Source organism: Elephantulus edwardii, unplaced genomic scaffold, assembly GCF_000299155.1.
Source record: "Elephantulus edwardii isolate Elephantulus edwardi_28Jun2011 unplaced genomic scaffold, EleEdw1.0 scaffold00058, whole genome shotgun sequence".
Taxonomy (NCBI): domain Eukaryota; kingdom Metazoa; phylum Chordata; class Mammalia; order Macroscelidea; family Macroscelididae; genus Elephantulus; species Elephantulus edwardii.
Genome location: NW_006399808.1, coordinates 8,043,289 through 8,054,159, shown reverse-complemented (window position 1 = coordinate 8,054,159; position 10,871 = coordinate 8,043,289). Strand labels below are relative to the sequence as shown.

General features: G+C 39.5%; 1 pseudogene; it reads right to left on the bottom strand.

Moving 5' to 3' along the window:
• Positions 1–2,456: 2,456 nt before the first annotated feature.
• The window catches only part of LOC102851948, a 43,437-nt pseudogene continuing 35,022 nt past the window's right edge, over positions 2,457–10,871 (bottom strand).

Sequence of the window (10,871 nt, the reverse complement as noted above, 5' to 3'; positions counted from 1 at the left end):
TTTTCTCAGTCTCCCCTAAACCCCAAGGTCAGTCCTGTTTTACAACAGTGGCACCATGCAGTATTTGTCCTTTTGTGACTGAGATACTTCACTCAGCATAATGTCCTCCAGGGTCACCCATTTTGAATAATATTACATGAGTTCCTTGTTTTTCAGCAGTGTAGCATTCCATTGTGTGGATATAGCACAGCTTCTCTATCCATTTATTTGTTGATGGGCACTTAGTTTGTTTCCAACTCCTTGCTATTGTGAACAAACCGCAATAAACATGGGTGTGCATATATCTGCTTGGATGTCAGTTCTGGTCTCTTTGGGATATATTCCCAGTAGTGGAATTGCTGGGTCAAATGGTATCTCTATTTGCAACTTTTTGAGAAAGTGTCATACCTCCTTCCACGGTTGCACCATTTTACACTCCCACCAACGGTGAATAAGGATTCCAGTTTCTCCACAACCTCGCCAGCATTTGTTGCTTGCTGTTCTATTAAATTTTGCTATTCTGACTGGGGTGAGATGATCTCTCATATCTGTTTTGATTTGCATCTCTCTTAGAGCTAGGGATTTTGAACATTTCTTCATGTGCTTGTTAGCTATCTGAAAGTCTTCTTTGGTGAAGTGTCTGTTCATATCCTGTGCCAATTATTTACCTTTATATTTTTAACAGAGGAATAGCTGAGTCGTATGAGATTTCTGTGTTCAGCTTTTTGAGGAAACATCAAACTGCCTTCCATAGTGGTTTTACCATTTTACAATCCCACCAGCAGTGCATGAAAAAGGGGAAAGGGGGAATAACTGGATAGCAGAGGCGTGAAGTAATGGGGAAGGTTCAATGGGGGCTTGGAAATATGGGGTGATAGTAGGCATGTTGTTATTGTTGAGTACTGTCAAGTCAGAATCAACCCATAGCTGACCCTCTGGTGGGTTTTCAGAGACAGTTTATTGCAGGGAAGGAGATTGCCCATCCTTCTCCCGCAGAGCAGTTGGTGGATTCAAAATGCATGCCTTCGGATTGCAGTGCACCTTCCAATGTATATGAATGATTATGAAGGACACAAAGTATGTGTACCAAATATGATGTATATGAATGATAATGTGCAAACCAGTTTTTTTAACAGGGGGGAACCCCATCTATTTGCATTAACATCCAGCTAACTTCTCATCATCTGCTTGTAGAAGAAGAGCCTCATCTCAGAAATGGGTGTAGTGTAGGTCAGACTTCAGGCTTTGGAGTCAGTGCTGAGATCTGGTCTTCCCTCTGCTACTTCCTGGCTGCGTGACTCAGTGCAAATTCCTTCCTTTCTCTGAGTGTAGTTACCTCATCTAGAAATGGAAATAATAGCATCTACTTCATAAGGTTGATCTTTACTGATCATAAAAGTAGAGCGGAAAAAAAATTAAAAGAAGTAGAGCGTAGTGCAGAGGAATTGCTCAGTAAAGGTTGCTGTACTGATTATTACAATGACTCACACTATTACCTCTGATGTCTATCATAGATGGACAATAGGAACTGCTTGGTGAGCACTGAAGGGTTGGTTCTTGGAAACACACCCAGTCTTCTTCCTTCCTTCATGACCTACCACGCCACCTGGTAACACCACCACATTGTTTAGGTTCCTCTTAGCAAAAACACTTTCCACAGTGAGCACGGAAAATACCAATTCCGCCTCCACACAACACAGCCCAGAACTCTCACACCCACTCAGTATCGCTCCCCCGGCTGTGTTGCCCTCATTTTACTCTTCACTAAGTGAATTGCACTTATCCTTCCCAAATCTGTGACATTCAAGGCCCCCATGAAAAGCTCTTGAGTAAGTTCTGTTTCTACCATTGAATTCTCATTGAGCATATTCTGCTGGTGAACTATGGGAGAGGTGAGACTGAGTCTTGGTCTCTTTGTTACTTCTTTCTCAGCACTTTTGCATGCTCTCCATTTCCTTTCAGAGAACATGCGCACACACACACACACACACACACACACACGTCTACACTTGTACACACACCCATTAAGTACCCATCATACACACATCCTTCATTTCCTTTCCAGATATACACACCTATACAACCACACACACAGGAACCCTTCCTCCCCATTGCACAAGGCTGAGAACTCAATAAAGAAATATTTTTGGACTGAATGAAAGGCCTGAAGAACTATTCTTTCAACAATTACAGCCCAATAAATTATCTGGGCATGACCTCCTAGTGGGAAGGCCACACCAAGGTTCCCACAGACAGGGAACCACTTGGTCTACCAGAAGCCAGACACAGCCTTAGTCCTGCTCGGCTGTCTACCTGAATGTGTGTTTAAAAGCCTGGTCTGCAGTTTTCCGGCCTGGATCATGAGGCTCAGTACCACAGCAGGAGTCCTTTGTCTGCAGACTGGAGCCAGGTGTTAAGGCAAAGGGCTGTGGTTGCTTATGGACTGGAGGGGACCAGCCAATGGGGGGAGGGGGTGCCTACACCCAGGACTGTGAGGCCAGGGTCTCCTCTGCAAAAAGGTCCCTAATCTGGAACCTAAACAGGAAAGGGAGAATGGAACAGAAGTTCACAGCATTAAAATCAGGTCTGGGTGCTGAATGAGTTGGGATTGGGGATGGAGAGAGGGGAAATCGTAGAATCCTGGAAGGTCTTGACTGAGCCTAACAAAACAGTGCAGTGGGGTCCTGAAAAGGTTTAACAACCAGTTCTAAAAGGCAAAACAAACAAACAAAACCAAAAAAAAACAATTTATAACATTTATGGATTTGCATTATACAAATACTCCCACTCTCATTGATTTCAATCGACCAGGATAAGTAAAAGCAGTTCTCATAGCCCCTGTGGGTGACCCCAGGACACAGCAGGCCACCTGCTCAAGGTCACCAAGGACAGTCCCATTAGCAGCCCATATTTCTCTTAGTACTGTGATCTCAAGTAAGTGAGGGAGCCTTAGAGCCTGAGTGGATGCACCAATGTTCCTGGTAGCATCATTTATAATAGCCAAAAGGTGGGAACAACCTAAATGTCCATCAATGGATAAATAAAACACAGCAATGAGTAGCTGTTATTGTGTACAGCGGAATCAGAACTAACTCACAGGTTCTGAGAGGCAGTATAATAGCAAAAGGCAATTTTGCTTGTGGAAAGTGAGGAAGATTTGAAACACTAGGATTACATCTCAACATCAAGAAAACAAGGGTCCTCACCACTGGGCCAATAGGCAATATCATGATAGATGGAGAAAAGATTGAAACTGTCAATGATTTAATCTCATTTGGATCAATAATCAACACACTTGGTACCAGCAATAAGCAGATCCAGAGATATATTGCTTTGGGAAAGTCTGCTATCCAGGACCTCTCCAAAATACTCAAGAGCAATGATGTCAATTTGAAGACCAACGTGCATTTGATTCAGGCTTATGGTCTTTTCAATCACGTGTTATGCATCTGACAGATGGACAATGAATAAGGATGGCAGAAGAAGAATTGATGTCTTTGAGTTGTGGTATTGGGGAAGAATACTGGATATTTAATGGATTGTTAAATGAGCAATCAGATCTGTGTTGTAAAAAGTACAGCTACAGTACTCCTTAGAGGCAAGGATACAAAGCTAGCTTTGTCTCTCTTACCTTGGACATATTGCTAAAGGAAGCTATCCTTGAAAAGGAACATCACACTTGGAAAGGCATAGGGTCAGTGAAAAAGAGGAAGACCCCCAATGACAGGGATTAACACAGTAACTGCAACAATGGGCTCAAGTGTGTAAGAGATGATGAGGATGGCCCAGGATAGGACAGAGTTCAGATCTGTTGGGTCACTATGAGTCATACTCAAATCGATAGCACCTAAGAACAATAAAATGACATGGGAGGAGATTGCTCATCTTTCTCCTGTGGAGCAGCTGGTGGATTAGAATTATGTTCCTTTGGTTTGGCAGTGCAAATCCTTACCGTTAAGCTACCAGAGCTCCTTAGCATATTCATGCAATGGAATATTATTCAGCCATAAAAAGAAATAATGATCTGACAGATGTTACAGCACAGATGAAACTTAAAAACTTTATACTGAGTGAAACAACTTCATCACAAAATGACAAATATTATATGATACCATTTCATTAAATACTTAAATAGGCAAGTGTATAGAAAACAGTGTTTACCAGCAGGAGAAAAGAAAAAAAGGGAGCCACTGCTTGGTTATGAGGGGAGACAATGAAGATGGCTACACAACATGATAAGTGTAACCAGTGCCACTGACTTATTGTTGTTATGTGTTGTTGAGTCACTTGTGACTATATACAATAGTTCTGAACCTGCTTTATCTTGTGCCAAATTTACTATCTCTGACACACCTACCCTCATTACCCTAGTCACTGAAACAATCCATCTCATTGAGGGTCTTCTCTTTCTCTGTCCTTCCACCCTTCCAACCATGATGTCCCTCTCCAAGAACTGGTCCTTCCTTGCAACATGTCCAAAGTATGTCAGACAAAGCTTCAGAATCCTTGTCGCCAAGAAGCAGCCTGGTTTCACCCTCTCTAGGATGAATCTGCTTGCTCTCCTGGCAGCCCATGGTATATTCAATACTTTTCTCCAGCTCCACAACTCAAAGGCATCAATTCTCTTTCTATAATTCTTAGTCATTATCCAGCTCTCTGACTCATTTCAAAGACTATGGCCTGGATCAGGTGAACCTTAGTCTCCAGGACCATTGACTTACATATGTAAAAAGGTATAGAATTGGCAAAAATTTTTATTTTTTTTTATCCAAATAAAATAGTGTTTAAAATTGTGTGAAATGTTAACTTAAAAAATCATGTGACATAAAGGAAGGATCCTCTTAATGAATACATATCTTCCAAATCCAGGAAGATAGAGAATATGGAAATACTTAAGAGGCAAATTTTTAATAATAATATTTTTGCTTATGATATTTGTATATTCTTAATATTTATTATAAAGTGCTTCAAAGCACTTGTCCAATTAGTATAATAATAGCTCAACCTCTGATTTCTATTTCAAATATATAATCAATACTGTTAAAAATAGAATTATAGCCTCTCAAAATATGTTGTAAATCCTAACCTCTAAGCCAGTGACCACACTCTTATTTGGAAATGGGATATTTTTGTTACATTAATGAAGCAGATTGGTGCAGGATATATTTTGAGTCAATCTCCTTTGAGTTATAAAAAGAGCAGATTAGGAAAATCAGAGACTCAAAAGAGGGATGGAATAAGAGAGCTGCCAGGACACACCGTGTCCAAGGAATCAAGAGGGAGACGAAGAGACAAAGGTATTCTTTCAGAGAAAGAAAGTCTTCTCCAGCCGGCACTCTAAATTCAGACTCAGCTTCTTAAACTGAGAAAATAAACCATTAAAGTGATCCACTTGGGCTATGTTTGCTACAGCAGCTAAGATAACTAAGGCAAACTCTTTGTCTTTCTCTTCTTTTTCCCTTTTCTTCCCAAACAATTCAGCCCAAAAGCCTGAAGAAATGGCCCAAAATGGAATCTCAGAGCCCAGATAGAGAAGGGGCTGGTGGGGTGTCAAAGCCGGAGCAAGAAGAGAAAGGGGTCCCTGCAGAAGGCAGCATAGACTGGGTAGTCCAAGAATGGAATAGGGAACAGATAGCACATTAATCAAGTGATCTATGTGGACATGATCAATCATTAGGCAAACTGAAATTATGCATGAGAAGAATTTAGCATTGCTTCCATCATATTTTTGTCCCAAGTGTATACCCTAAATCTAACCATAAGGATCAGACATGCCCAAACTGAGGAAGATTCTACAAATAACTGGCCAGTAACTTTCAAAAATATCAAGGACGTGAAAGTTAAGGAAAGACAGGAAAATTCCAGACTGGAGGAAAATAAAGAGCTATGACAACTAAATGAAGACAGGATTCTTCCACTTTTAGGTAGTTTTTATTATTATTAGTAGTAGTAGTATTAGTAATAATAATAATAATAACAACTTTGAACATTTTACTGAGGTTTGGGTGTGAGTTTCCAGAGCGCATTAGTTTCCCATTCAAAAATTTATACACTATTTCTTTCACATTAGTTGAAACCTCTCAGTGTAACAGCACACTTCTCACTTCCTTCCTAGGCTTCCTGTTTCCATTCATCCTTTGTTTCTGCTCTTTAAACTTTGTCTTTGGACAAATGCCACCCTTTGGGTCTTAGACGGTTGTTCTAAGAATATCCCTCATGAATATGTGTGTTCACTTTATAAGCCTCTCCGTTCCAGGTCTGAAAGATGGCAACGAAGGAAATATCCTTCTGTCTTAAAGGACATTTTCAGGACTTTTGGCAAAAATTGGGATAGGATTTGAAGAAGGAGTGGTAATAAAGCACCAGTGCTAATGCCTTGATTGTAGTGATTGTGTTGAAGTAGGTAGGGGCATAGCCTTGCTTGTAGAAAAACATACTAGAATATTCAAAGGTGATGGGGCTGGCAACTTCTCAAGTAGTTTAGGGGGGAAAATGTCTTTGCACAGCACTTTCAACATTTTTATGTATTTCAGTTTGTATAAAAATGGATAATCAAATCGTTTAGATGTTTGGTTAGTAAGTAGAAATCTTGCTGAGTTTATGTACAGTCATGAAACATTTAATAGCAATTAAGATTTACTATATCTATACATTCAGTTTATTAGATTTATTAAGTACTTAGATCCTTGGGAAGGTTCCTCTGTTAGACAATTGAAGTACTCTGAAAAGGAAATAGAATATATTACATTTATAAATGCAGTTTTAAATGTTGAAAGTATTTAATGGAATGTGTAAATGGGAACAAATTATTACTTAAAGACTACTTTAAAGTAATTGCTAAAATTTGCTAGACTTATAAATAGAATAAGGTTTTCAAGTCAAACTTAAAAGTCTAATAAAAAAAGTGGTTTTTAGATTTTTTTTTAGAAAGTGTAATGAGTATTAATATCTTCAAGCTAGAGTAAAGGCATACTTCCCCCCCCCCCAAGTAGTAGAGATTTAACAATTAACTAGCATTGTTCCAGCCCTAAATTTATGCCTAAACTAGGTTAACAATGAAATACAAAATATATTCTCTGACTTTCTAAGGAGATCATACTTGATGAGGGAAACACCATCAACATAGATGATCAGTAGTGAGATTTATTTATGTAATTAGTGATTTATTCTTTTATAATAATAAAACAAAATTACAAATGTTTGAAAATGAGATGATGTGGCACATCTTTTTAGTCCTATAAGATAGAATGCTAGTGAAGAGAACAAAAGAGGCAAGAATATTGTATTGTCAAAACAACTATGAGATGTCATCTCACCCTAGTCAGATTAGCAAAATTTAACAGAACAGCAAGCAACAAATGCTGGCGAGGTTGTAGAGAAACTGGAACCCTATTCACTATTGGTGGGAGTGTAAAATGGTGCAACCACTGTGGAAGGCGGTATGACGCTTCCTCAAAAAGTTGCAAATAGAGATACCATTTGACCCAGTAATTCCACTACTGGGAATATATCCCAAAGAGACTATAACTGACATCCAAGCAGATATATGCACACCCATGTTTATTGTGGTTTGTTCACAATAGCAAGGAGTTGGAAACAACCTAAGTGCCCATCAACAAATGAATGGATAGAGAAGCTGTGCTATAACCACACAATGGAATACTACACTGCATTGAAAAACAAAGAACTCATGTAATATTATTCAAAATTGGTGACCCTGGAGGACATTATGCTGAGTGAAGTATCTCAGTCACAAAAGGACAAATACTGCATAGTGCCACTGTTGTAAAATGGGACTGACATCGGGGTTGGGGGGAAATTGAGAAAAATGGGTTCCATAATGTATACTGCATTGAAACAGATGAGGGAGAAAACTCTTTAAGAGGGATATGTTATTAGATATTTTTGCCATGACAGGAGTCCAGAGCGAAGGCTGCATAGTGAAGTGGACCTGGGGGGAGGGATTGTAAAACAATGAAAAAAATTTTTCTTTTACTTTTTCAAGAGGGTAGATTACTAGGGGGAAGGGTTGGGAGGGGAGACAAGTGCAACAATGAATGAATGGAAACCCAAAGTCTCTGTACATTTTCATTGAAATTAATAATAAATTAAAATGTATTCAGGCAAAAAAAGAAAATAAAAAAGAATATTGTATTGTGTTACATTAACACACAAAGTCTTGAATTCTCAGAAGTTTGCAAATATAAAGTTCATATCTTGCTCATATGAAATTAAATGAAGGCAGAGCAGTCATTGGCAGTGTTGTGACTGATGCAGGGGTTGAGGTACCAGTCATCTTATAACTCCACTCTCTCCATTACTTCTAGGGGAAAGAGAAAATGGAGAGTTGCCTTCTCTTCAATGGAAATTTCATCCACAGCTTCTTGGCTAGAAAGCACCACAGTCCCACTTGACACTAAATGGTAAAAAGTGTAGGCAGAGTTTCTGAGTGCTCAGGAAGAAGAGTATCTATTCTCCATCACAATAGTACATTTGGAAAGTGTTTAGTGATTGAGAACACAGACTCTCTAGTCACATGTACCTGGTTGGAACCTAGAACTTCTTGTTTCTTGTGTCAAGGTGCCCTTGAGTCAATTTCAACCCACAGTGACCCTATAAAAAACAGACCAGACCTTGCCTTATCTTGCATTGTCATCATGATATCCATCATATCCAAATTCATTATTGTTGCTACTGTATCAATACAGCTCATAAAGGGTCACCCTTTCTTTCTCTGACCTTTCCCAGTATGTTGTGTTTTTCCCAGGAAGTCCCTCTTGACGACATGCCCAAAGGATCTTAAACAAATGTTTTATCATCCTTGCTTATGAGGTGAAATCTGGTTGTACTTCCTCCAAGACAAACTTGTTTGTTCTTTTGAGAATCTATAGCATATTCAGTACTCCTCTCCAATACCACAATTCAAAACCATCGAGGCTTCATCAATTATCCTTAGTCATTATCCAACTTTTTGATGCATAGGAAGCAATTGAAACGATATATCAGTTTTCAAACTGGCATCCTTACTCTTCAGCAAGTTACAGAGGTCCTTGACAGTAAATTTCCCCATGTCAACACATCTCTTGATTTCTTGACTACTACTATCATGAGTGTTAATTGAGACTGATGTAGTGTCATGTGGACAGTAGGAATTTGAGTCAGAACTTCTATTAAAATAATTCGTTTGGGAGCCACAGGAGCAGTGAACTGCAGCCCCTGGCAGAAACTGCCAGCATAGCCGCTGTGGGATCTACCCACCAAGAGCAACCAGATCAGCAAGAAATTGACTGAGTTTTCTTAAGCCCTGCTGACCTTCTAGGATCAGTCAGGACAAAGGGAATTTTACTAAGTTTCCTCAAGCGTTTCAGGTCCTCCATAGTTTCAGCAAGCAGGGTTGTGCAGCTGCATAACGCAGATTGGTGATAGATCTTCCACCAATCCTGATGCCACATTTCTCCTCATAGAGCCCAGCCTCCCAGATAATCTGTTCTGCATACAGGTTCAAAAGATATGGAGATAAGACGCATCCCTGCCGTACACCCTTCTCAATTTTGAACCATGCAGTGTTTCCTTGCTCTGTTCTGATGACTGCCTCTTGGTCCAAGTATAGGTTTCTCATTAGCACGATTAAGTGTTCTGGGATTCCCATTCCTCTCAGAGTCAGCCACAGTTTGTTATGGTCCACACAGTCAAACACCTTTGCATAGTCAATGAAACACAGATACACATTCCTCTGGTATTCCCTGCTTTCAGCTAAGATCCATCTAACATTAGCTATAATATCCCTAGTACCACAACTGCTTCAAAACCCAGCCTGGACTTCTGGCAGTTCTCTGCTGATGTGCTGTTACAGTCATTTTTAGATAATCTTCAGTAGAATCTTGCTTGCATGTGAAATCAATGATTTCTATAGTTCTATAGTTTCCACACTCTGTTGGGTCACCTTTCTTTGGAATGGGAACAAATATAGATCTATTCCAGTCAGTTGGCCAAGTGGTTGTTCTCCAGATTTCTTGGCCCAACTTGGTGAGCATGTCCAGGGAAGTTCAGGCTGCTTTGAAGGAAATAGCAAAATATAAGGCACCAGGAATAGATGGCATACCAATTGACATATTTCAGCTAACAGATGCTGCCCTGGATGTGCTCACCAAGTTGTGTGAAAGAATTACTAGAGGAAAACTTCTCAGGCCTAGTGAAGAATGTGAGAATGTAAAGAAGCTGAACAAACACCATATAGAATAGACTGCAAAAAAAAAACAAAACACCAAGACTTATCATAGTCAAATTTCCCAGAACCAAATATAAGGAGAGAATTCTGAAAGCAGTGAGGGAGAAACAAAGAGTAACCTACAAAGGAGAGCAAATAAGACTAAGTTCCGATTTGTCAGCAGAAACCGTGTGAACAAAAACACAGTGGAATGACATATATTAAACACTCAAAGAACACAACTGTCAATCAAGAATACTGTACCCAGTAAAATTGTCCATCAAATATGAAAGAGAGAGCAAGATATTCTCAAAAAAACAGAACCTAAGGGAGTTTGTAAAAACAAGACTAGCATTGCAGGAAACACTGAGAGATGTCCTTCTTACAGAGGTGCCACAGAAAGCAGGATGGACCAAAGTAACTAACAACAACAGTAAAAAGAACTCAATAAAATTATAGCAATAAAACCCTCCCTCTCAATAATCATATACTGAATGTGAATGGTTTGAATGCACCACTAAAAAGAAAAAGAGGAGCAGATTGGGGAAAAAAAACCTGAAAATCCATGAATATGCTGTCTACAAGTATGTTGTTGTTGTTGTTATGTGCCGTCGAGTCGTTTCCGACTCATAGCGACCCTATGCACAACAGCTCTAAACCCTGCTCTATCCTGTGCCAACCACAC